At 41.3% G+C, this 26866-nt stretch overlaps 1 long non-coding RNA gene across 1 annotated transcript in view; it reads right to left on the reverse strand.

The window, feature by feature from the left end:
- Positions 1-3009: 3009 nt before the first annotated feature.
- Positions 3010-26866, reverse strand: part of LOC308388125 — a 28194-nt gene continuing 4337 nt past the window's right edge. Inside the window, exons 3-5 of the long non-coding RNA XR_013970058.1 lie at positions 14356-14439; positions 9638-9724; positions 3010-9517 (exon numbers count right to left, since the gene is read on the reverse strand). This is a non-coding gene — a long non-coding RNA (uncharacterized lncRNA). The remainder of the gene's footprint in view (positions 9518-9637; positions 9725-14355; positions 14440-26866) is intronic.

The following is a 26866-nucleotide window of genomic DNA, read 5'->3' on the forward strand; positions in this document are numbered from 1 at the left end:
ACTTGTAGGGAGGTGAAAAACCTGAAAAAGTTGTCAGAGTTGCTCAGGGCTCTTCTCAGTGTGAAAATCACTATGAAACGTTATCAGAGATCACATTTGCGTTAGATTTAAATGACTTCCATCATCTACATCCAAAACGCTACCTGCGCATTTCTGGCTGCAAGCCCTCAGCTACCTTTGCGTGATCATGACCACAATACTTAAGGGCAGTCACTGTTGTTTCATTTCATACGACCTCTGTTCCCCATCTGCTTTCACCCATAAAACGTTTTCATAATACTCCAGGAAGCAGAACAAAAGTATAATGGTGAAGCGAAAGGTCAATGACTAGGGGAAATGTTAAAGGACACAGAAACACCAACACAAAACTGTCTGCAGACGTCACAAACTCATACAAGTTTGCAGCCATTACTGAAGCTCTAAACTTTAACTTTAAATTAAATGTCAGTGGTCAGAACACGAAACATATTTTTGGAAACATATCAACATGGCCGTCGTTTGGAACTAAAGGCCATCCTCAGGCCTCTGGTCAAGCTAAGTTTAGCTTTTGGTAAAACATACAGCTCTGGTTGTTTACCCAAGCCAGACGGATGCCAGCTGTTGCACAAATTGCAGTATACTTCAGAAAGACAAGCGCACAATCAAATCATTTCCAAATGTGAATCCCCATGTTCACTTGGAAGGTTGCCCCAAATGATGGAATAAACGTGTTGTGCATCTTTCAAGGCCATGAAGGATATCCTCTATGCAGGTCTCTGAAATGTTCAAATCTTTGCATCCAAAGTTTATGTTACCTCAACAAAAGACTAGCTGCAGCCGCTCAGTCTGTAGTCTTTACTTTATAATATAAAGCTCCTTGAGGCAACTGCTGTTGTGATTTGGTGTATAGAAAAACTGCATTGAACTGATATTAAAGCTGACATCAGTGCCTGTCCACAGAACAAAGCTGTACTGCCAAATAAATCATCGTGGATGGAAACAACAATGTTCTTCCCCCAAAACAAGTCTTTTTGGCAGCACCAATAATTATTGTGCACAGGATGGTCATACTGGTGGACATGGTCTCTCCACCTTCAGTTTCTCCCAGGCTCCAACTTCTGATACATAAAGATACGAAACATTTGGTCCTCAATCACGTTGAGGTTTGGGTTGATCCTAAAAAAAGGCACCAAACAGAATTTGCTCTTGCATTAGAGTTTATTTCAGCTCAGCCACTTAATGGCTATTTTTGGAAATTACCTCAAAGAGCTCCTGTTCTTATTTTAGAGACTCTTCATGTTCTAAATCTTAATCCTTAGTATTTAAATTTGGACCTATTCTGCACATTTCTAATTTATGTAATAACTGTTTTTCAAAGTGAAGACTGACACCTGAATTTTTAGAAATGCTGATTTTATTTTAAATGAATAAATAATATCAGCTAGAAATGACGTCCAGGAGAGCATGGCTGCTCCAGGAATGCTGTTCTATCAACAGTCAACACAGTTTTGTTTCAACCATGGCACTAATACTTCTCTTTCAGTGTAGTTATATTTTGTGGTGCGATTTGGAAAAGAACAAAACCAAGATTTCAAAGTGTCCATGTCCCTGAGCCCCTCTGTGACTGCAGGGTCCCACGAAACTGCTCAGATTTTATTTCATCAGCAAATTCAGTGAGTTGAGAACATGTGTTGACCTACTGTGTGAACAGTTTCACCCTTTTCCACTTGATGTTGCATGATCTAATGAGGCAAGTAACATCTTTATGCGTGATTTCCCTTTACACTAGGTCAAGCTTCATCCCCGTCTGCCTCCAGCTAGTTTTCCCCCAGGAAAGTTGACTGTTTCCATCCAACCACAAAGCTAAAAAATACTGCTTCTTTTTGTCATCTGAACTCCAAGTAGGTCCTTCTGAGTAATGTGAGGTTCTGAACACGCTCAACAAAAGTCCTTAGCTGAAAAAAATAAATGTTAATGTAATTCAGTGCACTCAATCACAGCAATTTTCATTTGATCTCTGGGCCTGACCTGTTCTTTCTTTCCTTTTACTGACTCTGAACACTCCAGGCGGCTGGTGGGAATTAATAGGTGTTAAATGCAGGTTCAATAGCATTAGACTGTGACAGTCCACGCTATGCATGGAACCAAACTATATTATTACTGGCATAAAGAGCAGGACGGCAATCTGTTCAATGATGAAGAGCACATATTACATTTAGAAGCATGCAGCTGAGGCAGCAGGACACACAGATACAAACCATAATCATGAGATGGAAATAGGTCAACATGCTCAGATAAACACGCACAGCAGGGCTGCAGGCTGCAACAGTCTGGTGGCATTTAAACTGGGCACAGTGAAGCAGTCACTGGTCAGCAGATCTGAGAGGTCTCTATTTGGGCTATCAAATGAGCAGTCCACAGATATAACCTGGTGCTGATGCAAAACAAAAACATTTAGGTTTTAGCTACGTGTCTTGGGTAATCCAGGAAGATAAGCCAGGACAGGACAGATATGGTCCCTCTTTTTTGTACCGAGCTTCACTCCTACACTTTGATCAAGCTGCCGACAAGATAAAACTGACTAAGCAAGTCCTACCAGGAGAGAATGACAATTAACAAGTCAAGGAGAAATAAAAGGTTGAAGTATAGTTTGCAATTTTTGCTCAGTTTTTGAGCTAATCTATAAAATGAAAGAAGCTGGTGCTGATAACTGAGGTGGATTTGCTGCAAAGGGTTCAATATTGGCGCCGAGCCCCATTTTAATTTGGAAAACAAAATTAAGTGTACAACCAATAGACTTTCAGTCTATTCTTTTTTTGTTATTTAAAATGAAACAGATTTATGGCTTAGTGCGGGTCTCTCATTATCTTTAACACTTAAATTGATTCTACAGTTGGGAGACTCAGATTCAGTCAAACGCAACAAAGTTGGCTGGATTATATGAAAGCGACTCAAGACGTTTTGAAAGCAGAGCAGTGAAATATTCTGCCCAGGCAGTTTGATCTCATCTCATTCGGTCCACATTTCACTCACGCAATATAAAACAATTCAATTCAATTTTATTTATATAGCACCAAATCACAAATACTGTCTCCTCAATACAACAGATAAAAAACCCAACAATCATATGACCCCCTATGAGCAAGTACTTTGGCTACAGTGGGAAGGAAAGAGAGAGAAAAAAGAGATGAAAAACAGGATAAAGACATGCTGTGGAAGAGAGACAGAGATTAATAACAGATATGATTCAATGCAGAGAGGTCTGTTAACACATGTTGAGTGAGAAAGGTGATTGAAAAGGAAAAACTCAATGCATCATGGGAATCCCCGGCAGCCTACGTCTATTGCAGCATAACTGATCCACCTGATCCAGCCCTAACTACAGTGGCTTGCAAAAGTATTCGGCCCCCTTGTGTGTGATCTAATGTCAGTACAAATACAGCTGCTCTGTGACGGCCTCAGAGGTTGTCTACGAGAACATTGGGAGCAACAACACCATGAAGTCCAAAGAACACACCAGACAGGTCAGGGATAAAGTTATTGAGACATTTAAAGCAGGCTTAGGCTACACAAAGATTTCCCAAGCCTTGAACATCCCACGGAGCACTGTTCAAGCGATCATTCAGAAATGGAAGGAGTATGGCACAACTGTAAACCTACCAAGACAAGGCCGTCCACCTAAACTCACAGGCCGAACAAGGAGAGCGCTGATCAGAAATGCAGCCAAGAGGCCCATGGTGACTCTGGACCCAGTTGGTGCGGGGACAGAACAACGAACGCTGTTAGCGGCTGACATCTTGCTTTAGTGATCCATAAAATGTGCAGATAAGCTGTGGCTGCAGTGAAGCTGTAACTGAGACAAAAGAAAGCCACAATAAACTGCAAAGACAGTCTGTAACTACAACCGGAAGTCATCATCTTTCATTTTGTTTAGTATCACGGTTATTGCCAGTGCAGAGGTGTCGTGACGCCAGAGAGAACAGAGCTGAGACAAACGTCCTCCTGCTGTGTGCTTCACGAGAATGATGTCTGACCTCATCCACCTGACGTTCACCATGGCTGACGTGAGAAACGGAGTTAAATGCAGAATATTTGTCACTGTGATTGGATTTAACAGCCAGTATATGTTATTTAAATCTCCTGGTGCCTTGGAGTTTGAGAACAGGGGAAAGCAAGTAAACCTTTAGTTTATATTTAGAACCAATAAACATCTGCAGTTAATAAAAAATGTGTGTTAAATATTAGAACAAAAGCATCTGAGACCTCACCATTCATGAAGTGCATCCCTGTGTGCACAGGGTATCGGAATTAGTCACAATGTTTGCAAATTTATGTTTAAAACTCATAATCATAAAGAATAGTTTCAAACACTTGTGCATGCAGACCACAGCTGACTCGAAAAGCCAACCACTCTGAGCTGGGCTGAGCATGAACTCTGACTGTTCATGCAAATCTGCCCATGACTTTATGAGTAATTCTGCTAACAAACAAACAAACGAACCAAAACAATCACATGACCTCCATCTTTCATAATGCGCATGAAAAGCTGCGTCATCATAGAAAAAATGAAAATTAGAAGTTTGTGGTGCTGCATCTTTAACATGTGTGCAACTCCAGCGCTCTTCTGTAGCTTGTTAGGTTTTACTTGGAAACAATCAGACTTGGGCAGAGCGATTAATGAGTTGTATAAAAGAGCATAATCTGAATAATCTGAATGTAGCATTGCCTACTTGAAAGATTGAAATCTTGAAAATGGGAGCTGTCAGAAAGCACAGATTCATTTAAGAGTTGTTTTAATAAATTAAAAGTTTGCATCCTGTTGCTTTGTGGGATGAATCAGCTGCGTGCTATGAAAAGATCAGTGCTACAGTTTTCTAACTCAATCTGCCAAGCTCGAAACCTCTTTAGTGCCCGAGCTTCCTCCCCCGTAGAGCCTCGTTTCATAATGCTGATGTTCTGCTCTGCTGATTTGATTTGATTGATATGACTGTTTGACCACGCGTGCTTATTTACATACATCTACTTTTCAGTGCAAAATTTCTTTTGATGTTACAAAAACCTCATTTGCCCTTCACCTATTCCCGTGCCTCCGATTTATCCTTTTACCACCTACAGATGCTGCTGCAGCCCACTTTCCCCTCAGGGATGACAACTAATCAACTAATCTGGTCTATTGATATTTTCCAGTAGCTTTATCTTACATAATCCTAACAAACTGCTCTGAGCTCACTCCAGCTTCTTGTGCAGTTTTCACTTTGTCAGTCCCCGAGGTAACCGTTTACAGATGGAGTGTGTGCGTTTGTGTGCACATCCTAATCTGAAAAGGCTGTGCTCGAGATCCATTATCAAGATGATTTCTAAAAAGGCCAATACCGTGGAGACTTTTATGATCTATAAGGTGTTTTTATTGTGTCCCCAGTGAGTTAATTTCAGGGAAACGTGGATTAAAAATGATTAGTTGGTTAGAAAGACCTTCGCAGACTTAAACGCAGACAGATTGTGTAATTGCCAGAGTGTCCTTGAGCAAGATATCATCCAGCATGAAATGAAGCAGCGACAGTGTTCTTGAGAAAAAGAATACAGTACATCTCAGGTCAGGTTCTGTCTGCTCAGGCTGCAAGATTTACAGCTCGAAACTCAAGGGAAACATAACGCAGGAGGGGCACAGCGGCACCGTGTCGTACAGCTGACGATAGACCTTCAGATTTTGAGTTAAAACCCACTTTTCTGCTACTTTTCTACAAAGTGTCCCCCTTTTAAGGTCAGTTGCAAATAATGGATGGAATGTGAAGTGAGGAAGTAATTTAAGGCTTCCAATTTCAACTTTCTTTCGATTTTTCATACCTGATCCAACAGAATTCATTTCATCTGACATGATTGAAAAGTGCAGGATCATATTCAGAGTTTTGCACACTTTCGCGGTTACTAAGTTCCACTTAAACAGTGGCACGAATATTAAAACTGCATTCATGCTACTTGATGGAGACACTTAGGATCAAAGCTGCCACCAAATGGCAGATTTCACGTAAATTTATAGCCACAGTACAACATTGGTAGTCTTGGAAAAGGTTAAAATCGTTAGAGGAAGAAGGTGAGTGGTACAGAACTTTTCCCGGGGGCAATTAGTGAACTATTCGTGAGGCAGAGAATATGCTGATCCTTTTAAAAGGTGTCCAAATATAATAAGATAAACTAAAAGAGACGAAATTTGATTTGCAGTGGTATGCACACAGCTTTGGCAGGCGGCACAGGGATCATTGTCACCCACAACTATTCATCTCCTGTAATTCTACTTCCTGTACATTATGTAAATTAATTTTCTTAGCTTTGACTTTTCACTCAGATGGTTCAAATCCTCACATTCACCTGTGGGCACTGACCTTTGTCTGGGCTGCTTGTACTCTGTCCAACACCAAAAACCAAACATTTATACCCCTTTATACCTTAAACTATGCAACCTTGTCCTCTTCTGGTTGTTTGTACCATTTTTAGTTTTGGATGAAGTTTTAGTTGTGAGCACAATGACTCCTGAATCTGTGACGTGAGCCCCCTGTCTCCAAAAAAAACTTCATTTTCATTTGAGGAGAGAGGACAAGGCTGTAAGAAGCTGGTGAGTACGACAGATAATAAGCAAAGTGTATTTTGGTGATTGTGCTGTATCCCTGTGCACGATACATGCAGGACAGTATAGTCTTAACCACGATAACCACAAAGTAATCACACGAAACACCAAGACCCTAACCCATCGAGTCACCAAAATGAGCGTGGGCACATCTAGGCCAAATTTGGTGCCTTTAGCTTAATGTTTAGTTTTAGCTGCCATTTAAAAAGAGTGTGTTGGGGTTAAGCCTTAGTCTGGATTAGAGAGACAAAGATTGCCTTATAACCCCTGCACTGTCTGCCAGCGTTGCATGCTCCCAATGCACCACTGGCTTCAACACTTTTGACTTTTCTACTGAAATCTGCTATTTGGTTTCCTGCTTATAGTCCCAGTGATCACCTTTGGAGTGAAAATCAGGTCAGTTGGATATAGAAGCTGACATTTGCTATTTAGACGTGCTTTTGGTTCATCGCAGAGGTGCAAGTGGACTTTAAGATGAGACACTAACGAAGCAATATTAAACAGCTGCAGGGGTTCAGAGGTGCATAAGGAGAGAAGGCTGAGCTGCAGATTGGTTCCACTTATGATATGTGTACAAGAACCTATGGGTATTATTCATTTCTAACAATAATGATTCATAAATGTCCAAAGCTAGAAAAAAACTAAAGCTTCTTTATAAGACTGGACACTGGAGGAGAGATGGTAGAAAGAATGAAAGAGTCTTAGGTATTCAGAGTAGAGGCAATGATGTATTCCCATCATCCCTACCATAAATTAGGCCTTCGATAAGTATAATATATGTGCTTAGTTGTCGATTATCAGTTGCACCCACAATGCACAATCCGTGACGTTGTTTCGCCCACCGTTAATCACAGACCAACGTATTACACCAACAAACTTTAGTTAAATCCTAACGAGAAGTTCTGCTCTGGTAAAATAAGTTTGGCTGGTGACTCACAGTGAGTCAGTGAGTTGCATAAGGTTCTATTCTCAGTAGAAGAGTTTCTATGTTTCATTGTGGATTTATAATGTTGTATAATTATTTGAACCATTGTGTATAATCTCAATAATAATTGTAATTTGGGCTGGAATAATGAGTTAGACAGGACCGAGACTGAAGGCAGAGCCATGCAAAGTGTTCCTTTCTTTTAGGACGTTTAAATGAAACTCAAATGTAGGTAATTTCTATGAACTGTTAAAACTTTGACCTCATTAAAAAGTGTTTATCGATCCAAAAAAACGAAGCAGTTCTCCAAACCTTCATCATGTTCAGTGTAAGCGCTGCTTCACGTCAATGACACCATGTCATTGAGTGTCCTTGTGAAGTTTATCAGCTCAGAAGCCAAACTGAAGGAGAAAGTATTCCTGTCACCATAGCAACTCTTTCACTAAAGTACTTGTAGGGCAGGATTTTTCTCAGTGATAATTCACTGGAGTTTTTTACCTTCCTCTTCAGATGAATGCTATCATGACAGAGGATTTCGTTTTTAAAAACCATAAAAAGTTACATATTTAATGAAGGTTATTGTGGTGCAACTGTCAGTTTCAGGCCGTGATTGAAACAAAACAAAACAACTATGATCTGATTAGTCAGCAAACTCATTAGAGGAAGGCAGTGCTACACCCCTTCCATCTTATTTACTGAGGAAGAAACTGCTTATTTCATCCTGAATTGCACAGAATGTGAAAGCTAATTATTTTTAGTGCTTTCCTGTTGGCAGCTGCTGCTGCTTCTTTGTTCATCTGCTTGAAAAGTGGAACATAATGACACCGAATGTCTCATCCATTACTCTTCAGGGTTTCAGAGTATGAGACTGTTCGTTGGGGGGGAAACACTGGGAATCGCAGAGCTGCAGGACTCGTGCCATCCCTCACATCATCCAGACTTGTGACAACGTGTCCTCTCTGGGCCTCGGGGTGTTTTCGTGGGGCAGGTGGCCTCTGCAGCAGGGATGTCACAGTCACTCTCATACCGATGCCTACTAAAGCAGCAGGGACAACCCACCCGATCACCACATGCTGCACGATGGCATCCAGTCCTGCACATTCTTCTCCTCCACTGCACTTAAAAAAATTTCATGGCAGTTATTTTAGCACTTTATTAAATCCACAGACATATGAAGACTCCTTAAAGTCATCTGTGTAAGTGTAAATAAATGCTGAACAAATAAAATTCCCAAATGTCAGCCCACCATGTATTTGTCACTGCTGCACAGGAGGCTGCAGGAGGTGTTGCTGAATAAAGACCAACTATGGCCCAAAAAAAGGACTAATTTTTGTGCCTTCATGGTGGAGAAGTTCTAAGACCTGCTTTCATTTTATGAACAAATATGGTTTGTAACTTCACTTCTGGTTAGGAGACAGAAATAAAGCATTTCCACCTTAAACGCACTGTTTTACTGCAGATAAATAATCGCTCTGTAAGCCTGAGCTCTGGTCTCCTGCTCTAAGCATATTTGGCACCATGACAGACAACTGACTGCAAGAAAACAGACAAAAGAAAACTAGGGCAACCGCTCTCTTCAGGTCACGCCACAGCATCGCGGTTGGGTCAGGGCCATCGAGACGCATACATTTTATAGTATTGTGTGAGCTAGCTTCTGCTGAGCTTTTTAAGTGTTTGGTTTGATCTCCATTTTAAAGTAGCAACAGTGCTGAACTTCCTAGAAAGGTTTTTGTGGCTTCATAAAAATCCAGGACATTAGAAATATTTGTTTCAAATGTCGTTGTGATTGAGGCATGGTTCCCATTAAGCTTTCCTTCTCTTGACTTTCCCAGTAAAGACTGTAGGGTTAAGTCTCTTTATGACCCAGTCTCCAATCTCATCTTAACTGGAACACAAGACAAGAAGTCAGACAAGCACAGAGGTTCACTCACTTTTCCCAGATTTGTCCCAGTAAATACTCACTTTCTTAGTCAATCCAAAGGAGGCTAATACTAATGGAAAGGTGGAAGAAAAGAAACAGATGTTTTATTAATGCATGATTACAAAGACAGCTTAAAGCTACAAAGGTGTAAATATAGAGGAAAGTTCTATGATTTCACATTTTACTGTACCTGTTCATCTAATATCAGTCCGCTAAGGTGGACTAAATGAGTCATTACCGTACGTAATGCAAGCGAGGTCAGCTGTGAGTCAGTGCTCTGAAAGAGGGAAAAAATAACTGGTGTCTCTCTCTTGAAATCTTCCTCATACTTGTAACTACGTAGCTCAGGAGGAAATGGATACATGAAATAAATGCATGAAATGAGTGAAATGAATGACTTCTGACCCATTTACAAAACTTTTTTTTATCAACTAGCTCTGGCTATTTAAAATAATGATCTTGAACTGGAACTTTTATCTCTGGAAGATCAGTCAACTGACAATTACCACAAATGACCACCATTACTAAAGGAACCGAGACGCTAAAGCACGGGACATATGTGGAAAATCAAAGTAAGATTTATGTCTTTTAAGTGCAACACACAAACACAGACAGTAAATATCCTGCGTCAGACCACTGCCCCGTCTCTGGCTTTGACCGTCAGCAGCACTAAAGAAATGCAGCACGTGGAGCACGTGCAGCCTCTCAGCTGTAGCTGCTTATTCAGTTAATCACTACTGCAAAGCAACTGTGTGTTGCACTAAAGGGTGTTAACATGGAAACAGTAGCATTTACTAGTGTAGCTTAATGAAACAGAGACATTCGTTAGAGGTTTACAGGCGCTGCCACACATCACTGAATCAGAGAAGTCAGATCGCAAATACTCTGAATGCTTCGTAGCTGCGTTGCTTGCCTGCAGACTCCTTTTCTCAAAGCGACAAATACCACTGCTGCTTCACTGTTTTAAAAAAATGGGGGTTTAAAGCAATGAGTCAAAACAAACAGTCATGTTCTCGACATCTTAAAAAGTGTGCCATCTTCCTGCTGCTTTGCCTGTGTTTGTATATAAATTCTAAAACTGCCTGGATTAAATATATATATAAAGTCTATTTTGGCCAGAACACTGAATCTAATGAAAAGGTGTAAAGCTTTCTCATATATCCAGCTTAATGTTCGCTGTATTCCACTTTGGACTGTAAATTCAGGCCGTTGCCGCCATAAAAATGGCTGTTAATGTTGAGATGACTTTTCAAACCTATGAACCCCTTCAGCTAAATCACAGTTAAAAAACACTTAGCAAAAGGGCACCTTAGAAAAAAAAGTTAAGAAATTGCTTTCCCCACTCTCTCTGACACCTTGTAAGAATAAAACTGGGTTTGTAAAAGATCCAACAGAAGCAGGACGAGGATGAGGCTTCGAGGGAAGTACAAAGTCAATGAAACCATTGTGACTACTCAGCAAGAGCTGAAATTATTTATGCCGAGTACATTTTTCATCAAAGAGTAAGTTCAGTGGCCTCTAATAAACAACTTTGACTTAATTGGTGTACTGTTATAATATATCAAAGGAGAGAAAATTAGGTTACATCCACTGATTGGTGCGAGTTGTAAGGAAGCAGGGAGGCCTAAAGGTTAAAATCACTGGAAATTAGGCCTCTCGCCCCAGAGTTCAAGGAACGAGCACAACGTCCTCAATACAAATGTGCAGGGTGGCAAAGGCGGGTGTGTTTAACGGCTCGGGTGCACTTAGAATGAAACACCTACAACATAATAACAGAAAATAAATGATGTAAATAATTTTATAATCATAAAGGAAACAAGGAGTGAAACTAAACGACTTATTTATGCAAATATTACAATTACATTGATTTTTTTCATTATATTAAAAAAAATCTCAGCATTTATCCAATAAAAGCCACAAAGTTTGTTTTTGTTCAATATAAGCATTTCCTTTAAGTGCAGCTTTGTCAGCAATCTTTCATGTACAGTAACTTCATGTGATCAAAAAATAAAGGTAATCTTGACTAGTCGTGTTTCTCATATCAAAGAGGCCAAACGTTAAACTTCAGCGGAGCTGCTGCGTGCGCCTTTCGATCACACGCCCAGATTTTGACAGGTTTGAGAACCGATTCGTTTTAAAATGTCGCAGACAAAATTTACTGGTGCATGTCTTGCTCTCACCTCTACTGCAGCCGCTGGCATCAGCCTTTGCAGCTTTGGCCCAGGAGTTTGATGGTGCCAGTCTGGTGAAAGTTTTTTTGGCTAGCTTAAAACCATTTTCTCGATTGGGTACCGATGAGTGGGAAAGGGTACAGTTACTTTTACTGATTTACTAATTACATTTGTGCTTTTAGCAGGAAATCATAATTTTGTTCAAAATGTGTACGTGGGTACTTTGTAACTTTTTTGGATTTTTACAGTTTATTGAATAGCTTTAATAAAATGAAGCTTAGCAACATTAACCTGTGTGTCTAACACAGTGAAAGGTGTGTATTTTCACTCAGCTGTGATTTCAAACTTGATTGCTTAAAACTTTTATATATTTATAGTTTTATATTTACTGTTTATTATCAGTCCACTACTCTGCGCTGTTTTTCTGCTATGAAGAACCTTTCTTGACACAGAGTGCTTCAACTTTACTGCAGCCGCAGGGATTATAAATTTAACCATACACAAGGAAGAATTGCCCGTCTCCTCAGTCTCCTCCCTTAAAGTGATGGATTACATCCATCAGTGCAGAAGGAATTCTTTTAAAGTAAATATTATTCATAGAATTGGCCCTTGTGACAACAACAGGATGAGAAAAAGGGAACATCATCATCTTCTCTTTGGGGAAAATAGTAGGTTTGGCTGTTTAATATCAAATATTTTATACTTAATATCATTTAATTTGAATTTACTCCCAGGCTTTGTTTGTTTGTTTCCCCCACCAAGTCTTAGCTCGAGCTCCTTTTTCATTCATCCTCAATTCTTGCCAGAACACATAGTGAGCTTTAGAGCAGGCCAGACTACAACGTTTTTTATTTGATGTGGTGTCCTGAATCGAGAAAGGAAATAACGGCTGATTTTGAACCTCTACCGGCTGTTTATGTCATGGTTCTGGGTTTTGACCCGGTGTTTCGAGTTTTGAGTAGGGGCCATGAAGTTAGTTAGGTTCCAGTTATTCATTGTTTCATCCTTTGTACTCACTCTGGTGTTTGCATCCTCAGGTCCTAGGCTACGTTCACACTGCAGGTCTTAATGATAAATTCAGATTTTTTGATCAAATCCGATTGTTTTGTCTGCTTGTTCACACTACAAATAAAATGCGACAGCAAACGTGCTCTAGTGTGAACGCTCAAAGCGGCCGCATGCGCAAAAGAGGACGTCACACACAACGCGCTCTGTTTAGACCCAGAACAAACAGTATTGTTTGACTGATGGCCTTAATATAAAGACTTGTTTCCCAATTTTGCTTTAAGTTATAAAGTTATTTTGTTATTTACATTTGGCCTAATAATGATCCTTATTGCTGTTTTAGAGGAGCGCTGCTTCAAAGGATAGCTGCAGATAAAATGTTCACGTTTCTCCAACGTTGTCTTCCCAAGAGTTTCACTGACATCTACACTGGATAGCCAGGAAGCGTTCACGATGTCTTCTCCGGCGCTGATAATTGGCGTCCGTCTTGTGTCAGTGACGTAAAAGACGGATTTAATGCAACATGACCATCAAACAGCAGTCGCTTTCTAAAACATCGGATATGTATCGGATTCAGTACCACATACAAAAGTGACCCAGATCGTATTTGAAAATATCGGATTTGTGCCGTTCACACTGTCACACCATGATTGTATAGATGGTTGCATAGGGTCAAAAAAGTCAGATTTGATGCGCTTTCGCCTGCAGTGTGAACGTAGCCTAAATTTGTTATGTAGCCTTTAAGTTTCTCTCATCAGTCCTCCCTGTGTTGCCCGTTCTCTTGTGTCTAATTTCCTGTGTTAGTAATTTCGGTCTCCCTGTGAAGTCTCGTCTCCATGCTTATTTGCCCGTTTCCCCAATCATGTCTCGTCGTGTACTTCCTGTTTTATTTTGTCAGTCTCTCGTCTCATGTGCATTCTGTTCAGTTTTGCTTCCCCTGTCTTGTCTTGATTTGTCCCTCCTGTGTTCCCATGCATCTCCACATTTCCTAATCACCTCATGTGTATATGTGTTATGTCAGTTCCCCATTGTCCCTTGCTGGAACGTCAGCTCATCTCCCTCCATGTTCCAGGTTGTTAGGTTTGGTTAGCATACGCCTTCATCACCTTTTGCCTCTTGTTTTGTATGCGTGATGGCTGCAATTACAGGCACACATATTGGGTAATATCTACCAAACATCACAGAGCTACAATAGACTTACACATAACACTACACTTTTCTTTCTTTAAATACGGAATTTAATTTACAGAGTAATACAGAATTGGTTTTGGTTTAGAACTTATTGACTTATACAATCACATAATAAAATAAGTGCGCACATTTTAGTTTACACTGGAGGTGGAAAAGGGGCGGAGCAAGCCTATTTGGACCTTCAAATTGGGTCATACCACAGCTCTGGATCACGGAGTGAAATTTTATTATGTTACTTTCAGTTAAGTTTGTGTGTGTTTTATCCCTTTTTGTGCTTTTGTGGGTGGATCGGCCACTATTTAAGTTTCCCCTGTGTCTCATTTAGGTCAGTTTGTTTGTTGCCAGCTTTTGAGTTCCTTTACTTTGACCCCTTTTATGAGCCCAAGATTTTGATTTTCTGTATAATTTAACCAAATTTGCTTTTTGGGTTGAATTAAAAAATGTAAAATTGGAGTTTAACCTGTGTTGGACTTTCCTTTACTGCTCGGTCCATCACAGTATTCTTGGCTGGTTTTCATTCAGCCTTTAATAAACGGCTCACCTTTTATTAAGATCAAGCTCCATCTTCACGTGTCTGCGTTTCTGCTCTCTCTTCAACAACTTCGCTGCAGATTGTCACCGCTTACTGCAGAAAAGAATACAAGTGACTTTAAACAACTCAAAACTGTTTAAAAGTCTTGGAAAGAGGATTGTGTAAATGCCATGTTGGATTATGACGTTCTTTAAAAAAAGAATTAAATAATGTTGCTTTTTCCATTGTGTAATCCCCCAAACCCCCAAGACACTTTTTGAGTGTCTAAATTTTTCCTGTGTTCCTCCTGTCAGGATGAGCAGCCGTCTCTAACTTTGTCATTTTTGTTGAGGAAGTTTTACTTCACCAACAGTTTATTGTACTGGACCACAGTCTATGCCCACAGTGCTTCCTGCAACAAATAAAGTATTGAATTAAGTATGAAGCACGCTACATTCAAATTGGTGCTAACACCAACATTATGTATTTGGAAACAGAATGGGTTAATGTCATATAAGAACAGAGACTTCCTTATGAGTAATTTGACGAGGCTTAAAGGCAAAAAATCAGCACTATTTTACCCCTCTGAGTAATTACTGCTTTTTCCCCACCTCTTTGTAGTCCTGCCTCTGAGTCAGTGGGTGTAATTTGTTGCTTTGTGGCCCAGAAGAGGTGGGTTTTTTTTGTGCTCTGTGATAAGTCAATCATACTGTATGTAAACCTCAGCTATCTTAACTAACCCAGCAACTTATTAATCTACACATATAAAAGGAACGGCTGAATTAGTATCTACAAAGTCTCTTAAGTAGTGCTCATCAGTAGTGCACAGATATATGTCACTCACTCACAGTCAGTTAGATGTCTTCATACGAACCAAATATGTGTACACGCAGCTACATGCACAGTCGCAAGAGCATAAAGCATGAATTATGCATCATGACATCAGTGGATAAGAACAAGACTGGTGTGCTTACATACATTGTACATAATGGAAAGAAGAATGTCCTACATTTAAAGGAGCTGTGGGTAAGCACTCACACTGCATTCCCTGCTGTTTACTTGATCTAACGTCTAATTAATCACCTTACCACTAATTAATCATTTGGCTTTGTTGTGCACTGCAAGGAAAACTACTGCTGTGAGATACAGACCATTTTCTTTCTCGAGAATGAAGTTATTTCAGGGCTATGTTGTAATTATCAACCCAAGTAGGAGCACAGAATGTGCTTTAACAAGGGAGGCCTAAAAATAGTACAGAGATTAGATGGCGTCAGCGCCCTGACCCACTGGTGTCCAGACAACCATCTCACCCTCAACGTCGCAAAGACAAAGGAGCTGATAGTGGACTTCCGGAGGTGCAGAGAAGTACACACCCCCATCACCATCAACGGTGCTGCTGTGGAGAGAGTGAGCAGCTTCCGGTTCCTTGGTGTACATCTGGCTGAGGATCTTACGTGGTCAGTACACATGAACAAAACAGTTCTTCTTTCTCAGGAGACTGAAAAGATTCGGCATGAGCCCCCGCATCCTCAGGACCTTCTATCGCTGTGCCATTGAGAGCATCCTCACTGGATGCATCACCACCTGGTACGGCAACAGCACCGCCTACAACCGCAAAGCTCTCCAGCGAGTAGTGCGGTGCTCTGAACGGATAATTGGAGGTGAGCTTCCCTCCCTCCAAGACATCTACAGGAAGCGCTGCCTGAGGAAAGCAGGAAGGATGGTAAACGGCCTGTATTTATATAGCACTTTACTAGTCCCTAAGGACCCCAAAGCGCTTTACATATCCAGTCATCCACCCATCCACACACACATTGGTGATGGCAGCTACATTGTAGCCACAGCCACCCTGGGGTGCACTGACAGAGGCGAGGCTGCCGGACACTAGCGCCACCGGGCCCTCTGACCACCACCAGTAGGCAACGGGTGAAGTGTCTTGCCCAAGGACACAACGACCGAGACTGTCCAAGCCGGGGCTCGAACCGGCAACCTTCTGATTACAAGGCGACCTCCCAACTCTTGAGCCACGATCATCAAGGACTCCAGTCACCCCAGCCATAAACTGTTCAGACTACTTCCATCAGGAAGGAGGTTCTGCAGCATCCGGTCCCGAACCAGGAGACTGAGAGACAGCTTCTTCCATCAGGCCATCAGACTGCTGAACACTTCATAGACACCTCAGCTTCACTACTGGAACTTCAACATTATGCACTACATACTGTATATAAATGCCACTTGCTTTGCACAATATCCAACTACAAACCTCTGTATATTTTATTTTAATTTGTAAAATATGACTCTTATATTGTACATATATTCATTGCTCTCAGATTTCTTATATTTTGCTTGTTTTATGTTATTGTAATTTTGCACACCTCTGTTGCTTGTGAAGCTCGCACACAAGAATTTCACTCGCATGTACTGTACCAATGTACCTGCACATGTGATGTGACAATAAAAGTGATTTGATTTTGAGATTACATTATATGAAATGAAACTGTAAACTGAGACTCAGTCATTCTGTAAACTCATATCTTATTCACAACGTAACATAAAAAATATGAACGTGTTGCAACAGAAAATGTACAATTTTAAGAAAAATAAAATTACGTCAGGAATTTGGCAACAGCGACACATCTCAAAGAAGTTGGCAGAGGGTCAAGCAGACACAGGTCACAGAGCTTTATCCTGTATTTGTGGACGGCACAGAGAACTGTGTTTGCAGGCAGGGATTTCTGGAAGTCTGCTATAAGCCATGCATTGATTTCATGACAGGGCTTGAGTGCCCAAAGGTCATTCAGTACTGATATTTTTAATTGTCCCAGATTCTTTTGATGATATTACGTACCAAAGATGATGAGATATTCAAAGTCTTTGCAATTTTATGTTGAGGAACATCATCACATGGTATGGTTTTACTTCTGAGAAACTGCCTATTAAAATATTGTTTTTTTAATTTTTTTTATAGCTAATAATGTTGCTGACCTATTGCTAATTAACCTACATGTAATTACCTGCAAAAATGTTCCTCCAGCTGTTTCTTTTTAGTACTGTTACTTTTCCAGCCTTTTGTTGGTCCCCTCCCAACTTTGCTGCCGCCAACTAATTCAGAATTTTTCTTAAAATGTTACAATTGCTCAGTTTAAAAACTTGAGATGTTTTCCGTGTTCTGTTGTGAATACAATGTTGTTTAATGAGATGAGATTAACTACATTCCATTTTTCATTTACCATGCCTGTCCAACACAAAAACACAGGCATGCTAATTTATCATATTGTTCTTTTCCTGTTTCACTGTACGTAATCACTGTAAAAGATAAGGTAATCAGTGAGTGTACTGGTCACTATTAGCATCACTGTTTGATGAACACTTTTACAGATATGGGACCAAAAGTGGCCCCAGAGTGTCGCTGCACTCGTTGTTTAGCAAAATGTGTTTACAAATAACATCATCATCAACATAACGTACACATCATGTAGCTGTGACGTTGCCATTCATACAGACCATCTAAAAAGCATTTTACATTCCCACACTCTGCTAAGCAGCCTTGCTATACTTAGCTGATAGTGTATGGTCAAAACAAACAAAACAGTGACAGTAAAGTTCTGACTCTACAAATGAATGTGTGATGTCACAATGACCACCATAAGAACATTCAGAAGGAGGCTCCATCGTTGTGGACTGCAGTTGCTACTAATAGTCCTTAGTTATCCTTTGCAACCCTTGTTAGCTCATAAAACAAGGTCTAGCACTGGTAGCTGCAGACTACAACAGTGAAGATAGAGCATGCCTACGTGCGAGAGAAGAGACTTTTCTACAGAGCCTGAATGATGTTGAGGGCCAATGCATCAGACTCAGTAAGGAAACACGAGATGGAAACGGTTAAGGCTAACCACTTAGAAATGGTAACATGGCAAAATCGGTTAATTGTGACCGAGTCAAGAAATAAATATTAAAGTATTTTTAAAAAGAAGGGGGGAACAATGACCCATGGAAGTTTTGTATGTTTGTGATATTGGGTGTATCTCAGAAGCACTAGTTAGATTTTCACAGATAAGATCTAAATTTGCCTTAATGGATTTGGCTTCAGTAGATGTGCACAAAAAATGTTAGTTAGAAAGGCAACTCAAAACGCAACCATGAGCCCCCATCATTATCTTCTACCATGCCAAACACCAGCATCGGGAGCGTGTGGAGTCTCGCTTCCGCCAGGGCGACACACAGAGCATGTGACACTGACTACGGACAATCATGGATCATAAAGCCAGAGACACTGCAACGATCAACGCAGAATCTGCTTTCACCAATGAGTTGAACATGTACTACGCCCGCTTTAAGATTAGCCAGGCGGTTAATGCTAACAACCGCCTGGCAACTGAGGACGGTGACATCATCAGAGAGGTACTGGTGAACAGCATCGCAGAGCACGACGTCCAAGCGGCACTGAGGAGACTGAGCACAAGGAAAGCGGCAGGACCAGGCGGCACCGCCAGCCATCTGCTGCGTTGCTGTGCTAACCAGCTAGCAGGTGTGCTCACTTCCATTTTCAACGAGTCCCTTGCTAAGAGATCATGCAAGAGATCCACCATCATCCCTGTGCCCAAGAACAACAAGCCGTCATGCCTGAATGACTACCAGCCAGTTGCACTGACTTCGGTGGTAATGAAGGTGTTCGAGAGGCTGCTGAAAAACATCATCTCTTCTTCCATCCCAGACACCACAGATCCGCTCCAGTTCACCTACCAACCCAACAGATCCACAGAGGATGCCATCGCCCACGTCCTGCACAACACCCTCAACCACGTGGACAAGAAACAGGGTAACTATGTGAGAATGCTGTTTGTTGATTACAGTTCAGCGTTTAACACAATAGTGCCCGGCAGACTGAAGCTGAGGGATCTGAGACTCAACAGCTGTCTGTGTGCATGGGTGTTGGACTTCCTCACTGACAGAACTCAGGCGTGAGGGTGGGTAGGTGAATTTCCCGACAGCATCATCATCGACACGGGAGTGCCACAGGGGTGTGCACTCTCGCCCCCCCATCAACCATGAGTGACTGAGATAGGACTCATTGTTATCAAATTCTCATATTATGCCTGATCCTTCTGGCTTCACTGCAGTTCAAGTCACTTTAACTCCCCACTCACACAATGTACATCACCAAATTTTGTAACTGTAAATTTCCAGATTGTTTTATTTTATTTACTTAATGTATATAATTCACTCACTTACTGCACATAATGTCCACTTTGTATATATTTACTTACTTACTGTATATAATGTTTTCTCTCTCTTTTTGCCCAGTCGTGGAGCGTAACAGGACACATTTCACTGCATGACTTGTATAACTATGCACGTGACAAAAAGAAGATTTTGAATCTTGAATCTACCATGTAAGCTAAAGAGAGGTTCTCCTCTCGTAAGAGCAGAAAGCAAACGGAAGCTAATGTCCACAAGGTCAGTATACTTCATCCAGATTTTGACCAACACGCCAAAAAATGGCTTCATATCTCAGCCTCTCAGTCGACAGGAAATCTCGGTTGCAGTGCTGAAATAACCTCCTCAGAAAAATCAATAACCGAGCCCATCTTGGGTCGACAACTTTCTTCTCCTGTCTGGTGTGTGATACAAGGCCTAGCGGTCAAACGTCAGTTCTGCTCTTCCTCGCCGAACAACGTTAAGTGTGAATTCAATAAACTGGAGTCAAGTCACATCCCTTCAGTCCATTCATTTTGCCCCTCATCTTTGCCCTGCTTCCTCTTATCTCCCTCTGAAAGCACAAAGGACGGGAACATCCGTGGGGACTGAAACTCAAGTTGAATTACATCCTTTTGCACTGTAGCCTTTCAACCCCTCCGGTGAGTACAAGTCAGACTGTGCTTCAGCAATATCAATCACAACTTTGAATGTGAGAGACTACTGAATGCGACTCCACGGGGGCAGCGCCCAACATCCTTCACTCAGATTTAACCCACAGAGTTTCCAACGACCCTTAGGGGTGAATGTTGTTAGGTAGATTATCCGTGTGGCAGTTGTGGTCAACACAACTCCCCCTTTTCTAATCGGTTAAAGCGATCCAATGACATTATAAGTTTTGTTTCAAGTGCAGGATAGCCCTACATGAATAAGGGACATGATTTTGAATGCAATTCCTTAATATTGGACAATGACTGGAATTCAAATAAGTAAGTTGTTGATTTCAAATTCTGTGTGGTTTTGGGTTTATTATAGAAAGTCAGTCAGAAGTCTAGCCAAGTCTGGTTATATTAACGTACGACTGTCTGAAAGAAAAAAAACTTTCAAATGTCATCAAATATGTCATCCGCCCTCTATGAAACTTTATGCTTACATGTTTATTATTTTCTGCCCCAGTTGCAATTCTGTTGTTCCTCTAATATTAATAAGAGTCCACCTTATTGAACATTAAACCAAATTTTACTCACAATATTATTCACGCCTAGAAGCAGTGAGGGGGACTTAGCTGCTCCCCTCAAAGCTTGTGTGCAAAGGCTGTCTACCCTCCAGCAATCTCCTTTGAACAACTGCTTTAGGGCACAGATTGTTACGGACGGGTTAGGAGGATAGTTAATTCAAGGGTCCTCAAGGCAGAGGTTTCACCAAGCTTCCATGCAAGAGCCTCAGCCATAAATCAAATGGGGGGGGGAGAAATCACAGCTTTCTGGTACAATCTGTCCTAAAGAATTTCTCCAAGTTTTTTGTTCTTTTAAAGTAACAATGGGAAACTTTGGCTTTTGTTCCAACAAAGACTTGAGTCTGACCAACTATAAGTATAATATCAGAATCATCGCCACTTCAAAAGCTGGAAGATCATTAAATGTATTATTATAATAGTAAGAGTAGTTAGTACATAGATCCACCAGCAGTCTGTGGCTAGGTTTCATCATCACCAGTCCAGCATAGCTTAGAAACATTAAATGTCATCATTTTCCTAGGCACGTGCCTCACATGTGTGCCATCTGTGGTCATGTGGTCATCTTGAACACAGGAAAACATCAGATTCACAGGACGGAACAATCGATGGGGGTCAAGGCAGCCTCACGACTCGGTCCACGAGGCAAATGACAAAGTGGGAGGTCAAGTGATGATGGCTTGACAGAATGAAGGAAGACGTGACAGACAGATGTCATCCCAGGATATAGCCAAGAGTGAAAGAAGTGCAGAATGGCACAAAAAGCAGCGCATCCGGATTGAAAACAGGATAAACACACGGAAAGATGAACAAAGAGTAGAGCGAGCATGTTATCTCTGCATAAGCACAGCGGAAACTAAAACATACCCTTTTTAAACAAGCCACACATGCTTAACTTACCTAGCCTTAAATCTGGGATCACTCTGAGATTACTCAGATATGGGAACAGCACAATGCCAGGTTTCAGCTGAATCGCACTCATTCATCGTACATGAAGATAACTCCACCTTAATTACATACAACAGTGATTCCTTAATGAGAGTCTCATAAATGAGCAAAATAAATAAAACAAACAAGAACGATGCAATCGTACAATCACCCAACTTTCGGGGACAGTTACAGGCGGGGTTATTTAGATGCCAAACATCCTTTTGTGTTAAACCTGTCATGTGATAAAACATTAAATTGAGACTAAACCTATTTAGACTTTTCTCACAGTGAAGGCATGTCGCTCTGATTGATGACATGTAAAACCTTCCACACAGTTTTAAGCTGTGGAGAAGTTTTAAATATGTTCTTATTCTTTTATATTGAATACAGAACAGAACTGTGCCTGAATTGAATCATTATTCACCCGGTGAGATTACACAAGAGGTAATATTCTTAATAAAATTGATGTAGAGACATTGTCATTTACATACGGCACCACCACACAGCCTGACTCATATTAGCCAGATGACAGGACCTCATTTGTTCTGCATGTATTCAGTCCAAATCCACCTTAAAATTTACATTAACAAATGAATTCTGAATGCAGACAGAGAAAAAGGAATAAGAAAGGGGGAGGCTTTTGAAATGTGCCTCTGGAGACCGCCATGACACTTTGATAAACGCCTTTTGCTTAGAGAGCTACTAAGAGTCAAAGACAGAGGGAAGATCCTGAGCAGGTTCTCAGCCTCAGGACTGAGACCCATCAGGCAGATACATGATGATGTTGGAGGGGCTGCGATGTGACTCGAGAGCCAAATCCATCTTCCTTTTATGATTTCTGAATGTCTGTAATAAAAACACTCATTTGCAGCCATTAGTGGTCCAGGTAGGCTCTGAATATCTTTGGTAATTTGTTGAGCAAAAACTGGAGAGAAAAAAAAAAATCCTAATGCTGGGTTTTTATTTCACCGAGGCTTTGTTATGGATCTGTGAGGCACCGAGGTGGAGCATCACATCTCTGAGCAGCACCGGCCCCGTGCTCGGTACACTGGGGAACAGAAAGAGAGCCATATAATAAGTCTGTATCTGATACAACATGTCTGGTGGGGATGAAAGGAGGTTTCATTCTCTTTCTGGGTCTTGCCTTATCTCTGAATCACATGTATGCATGCATATGATTTTTGTTCAAACCTTTTCTGGGCTGGTGCGCTCATTCATGTTTGTCTCAATTACTTGCTTAGTGTTTATACCGTTCTGGCTCCCTGACAGCAGCAAATAAAGGAAATGATGAGGGAGCATAGTATTGTAATTACAAGGTTCCAGCTGGGTTCAAGAGTAGTTGAGATAATGAGCAGTACAGTTTTCACCTCCAATAGACCAAAACCAGGAGAAACTTTTTAATTAATGCCTTTTACCCCCTGGAAAAAAAGTGTTTTGAAAGCCATCCTCAAAATGTGTTTATGGAGATGTTTGCCGGAAGCACACAAAAAGCAGGAACAAATGATGTTATCCCAAGTCCAGAACTATTACATAAGTGATGCCATTTTTAGCCAGCAAATGCCAATATAAGGAGTCCAACCTTTAACCTTCAAATTTCAGTTGACTTCACTTTCCTATATGGCTTTCATCATCATAAATCATGAAAACAAACTTTCTCATTTTCTGCACGATGATAGCGCTGAAATAAAAATAAATCTAAGAGAGAAACTGAATCTGTGCGGCATGAATGTTTCATGAGGTCAGTGTTTTGACTGTGCAGTGAAGTTTTTTACAGCTTCTATAGTTATTCATTATGGGCATCTTTGTAAATGCAGGTCAAAGGCCTGACCCCCAGATTTGCTAAATCATATAGAGTATAACACAGCCAGCCTTCCTGTAAATTAGATTCTGCTATGACACTGAAAGTCATGAAGTAAAGTCATTACACAAGGCTAACAAAGGGTAAGTCTCAGTCAGAGATGCTTTGAATCTGTTACATCCATCCATCCATTCGCTTCCGCTTATCAGGGTCGCAGGAGCCTATCCCAGCTGTCATAGGGCGAAAGGCGGGGTACACCCTGGACAGGTCGCCAGTCTGTCGCAGGGCCAACACACAGGGACAGACAACCATTCACACTCACATTCATTCACACCTAGTGGCAATTTGGATTATCCAATTAACCTATCCCCACAAGCTGCATGTCTTTGGACGGTGGGAGGAAGCCGGAGTACCCGGAGGGAACCCACGCAAACACGGGGAGAACATGCAAACTCCACACAGAAAGACCCCGGCCTGATGGTGGAATTGAACTCAGGACCTTCTTGCTGTGCGGCAACGGTGCTAACCACCGTGCCACCGTGCTGCCTGAATCTGTTACATTTATCCTAAAATGAGTGCAAACACAAAGTCAGCGTATTATCATTGAGCACCGCCGCGACACCAGTAACATAAATAAACAGGCTCTACAACAATAAAGTCATTCAGGGTTCACCGCACATAGATTTTTCTTGGGCAGGCTGCCCAGGTCTATTATTGGTACTCAAAAAATACTAACAATTAATTTAAACATAAAAATACTGCACATATGATAAATATATACAGTGTTTATGCACAACTCTGCATTCAGTCATGAGTTATTATTAAGCACTGGCTCTCTTCCACAGCGTGTCTTTGTCCCCGTCTTACTCCCCTCACCCCCATTGGTTGTAGCAGATGGCCACGCCTCCCTGAGACTGGTTCTGCCAGAGGTTTCATCCTCTTAAAAGGGAGTTTTTCCTTCCCACTGTCTCCAAAGTGCTTGTTCTTAGGGGGTCATATGACTGTTGGGTTGTTCTCTGTATTGTTGTAGGGTCTGTATCTTACAATGTAAAGTGCCAACAGTTTTTATTTGGTGAAAACTGAACTGAATTTCATTTTAATTCATTTTGGATGCAGCTAGTCTCCTTGTCCCAGCCCTTCCCATTCTGAGTTTTCCCCATCAGCACGTTCCCATATTGTTATCCAGCTACATCCCTAAAGAGAAGAGCTAATCGGCCATACTCCAACTCCACCAGCTTGAATTCCAGCTGGCTCTGAAACAGTTTTCTAACCAGAAGCAGCAGCAGGTGGTTCCATAGAGTTCCCTGAAGTTACAGAGAGGAACCAGGGCAGCAGGAGCCAACAGTCGTCTAAGTGGAGTTGGAATTCATCCACAGGACGACAGACTGACTGGAGAGGAGGCTCGTTGTCCTCCCCAGTTATTTTTTTGACACAAAGTCATAAAATAAATCTTCCAAAGAACCGAGAATTAATGGGAGCTATGTTATGGGCTCATTACAACTAATATGAACATCCTCCAATGAATGTACATGAACTCTGAACAATGTACTGAATAGATTCAAACTGTCACCAAAATCATTGTAGTACACTCAGGTAAACAATGTGTGCAAGAAGTATTATAATCTAATATTATTACATTAATTATGGTTTCAGGCTCCAAAAGTTAAATCAAATAATTAATATCACACACATAGATACTCCGTGTGTTCTGCTGTTTTTAAATTCAATGCACATCTTTATTTTATTTTTAATCTGTGTCGTTAACCCATCCATGAGGAGGAGGCACAAGCCTAGGCAAACCACAAAGAGCGAGGAGGCAAAGGAAAATGCTTGTAATGAATCGAATGTGAGGGTGGACAATAAGGAACAAGAAAATCACTTCGTTAAGAGAGATAGAGAGTTCAAGTTGGAAAGGATGTGCAGCAGGTTAGGCTGATTATTGTGAAAATGTTTTGATGAAGTGAAGAGTATGTGTTGATGAGACAGAGGTATAGTTTGAGGAATTGAATGAAGAAAACAAGAAAGAGAGAAGGGACTACGGATGGTAGGAAAGTTAGGGAATCAGGAGGTGCGGAAGATTAGCAGGGAGGAAGTGAGGGTAGCTGCGAAGAATACGAAGAGTGGAAAAATCCAGGTATTGATGGAGTTGTAAGGGTATGGACCGAATCTGATGGAGCAGTGGACTTTTACCAGATTGTTTTAACACAGGTTTGGAGTGAGAGGATGTCTGAGGAACTGACCTGTTTTCAAGAACAAGGTGATGTGCTGAGCTGTGGTAACTACAGAGGAATAAAGCTGATCAGCCACACCATGAAGATGTGAGAACGAGCTGCTGAAGCTAGTTTAGGAAGAAAGGTGATGATCATTGAGCATCAGTTTGGCTGAAGAAGAGTACTACTGAAAAAAAAAATTAAAGGGAGAAGATGGAAAAGTACGGCGGTCGGAAGGAGTTGAAAATATATAATAGGATGCTGAGAGAAACACTGTGATACTGCACGAACAAGTCAGGAGTGGGAGAAAGGTGTATGGAAGAGCCATATACAGGACATGCATGAGGTAAGGTGTGTGGGGGGAGTGATAGATGGGTTTAAAAATGGAGGTAGGATTACGTCAGGGATCTGCTCTGAGCCCCTTCTTGTTTGTAGTGGTTGAGGAAAGGATGACAGATGAGGTCAGGCAGGAGACTTTGTGCCTATGATCTTAACATATGACATCGTGATCGGTAGTGACAGAGAGCAGGTGGATGAGAGCCTGGAGAGGTGGAGGTATGCTTTAGAGAAAAAAAGAATGTAGAAGTGAGGTAGAAAACATGTAACAGACCATGCATAAGAGAGATGAAGCACTGTGCAGCCAGCACTGGATAAGTGGAGACAAATGTCAAGTCAGATTTTTGACACAAAAACACCAAAACTATACAGCGAGAACCGACGTGTTGCCATACCCCTGCAGTAGAACGGTAAGCTTTACCAGATGATAGCGAGACATCCTGTGATGTATGTGATGTATGGTTTGGCACTGACAAAAAGATGGGAGGCCAGACTGGTGGTGGCAGAGCTAAAAAGGTTACAAGTTTCAGCAAGAATGACAAGGATGTACGGGATTAGAAATGGGTACATCAGAGGGACAGGTCAGCTCGGGCTGTTTGGAGACAGGCAAGTTAGAGAGGCAAAGATAAAATGGTTTGGATATGTGCACAGGAGGGACAGTGGATGCTGGGTGTTGAATATAGAACTGCCAGGCAGAAGGAAGAGAGGAAAACCACATAGAATATTCATGGATGTCATGAAGGAGGACATGCAGATGGTTGTGAGACAGTGGAGGATGCTGGGATAGGATGAGATGGAGGCGTATGATCCGTGGTGGCAACCCCTGAAGGGGAGCAG

This window comes from Rhamphochromis sp. 'chilingali', assembly GCF_963969265.1.
Source record: "Rhamphochromis sp. 'chilingali' genome assembly, chromosome: 20".
Lineage (NCBI taxonomy): Eukaryota > Metazoa > Chordata > Actinopteri > Cichliformes > Cichlidae > Rhamphochromis > Rhamphochromis sp. 'chilingali'.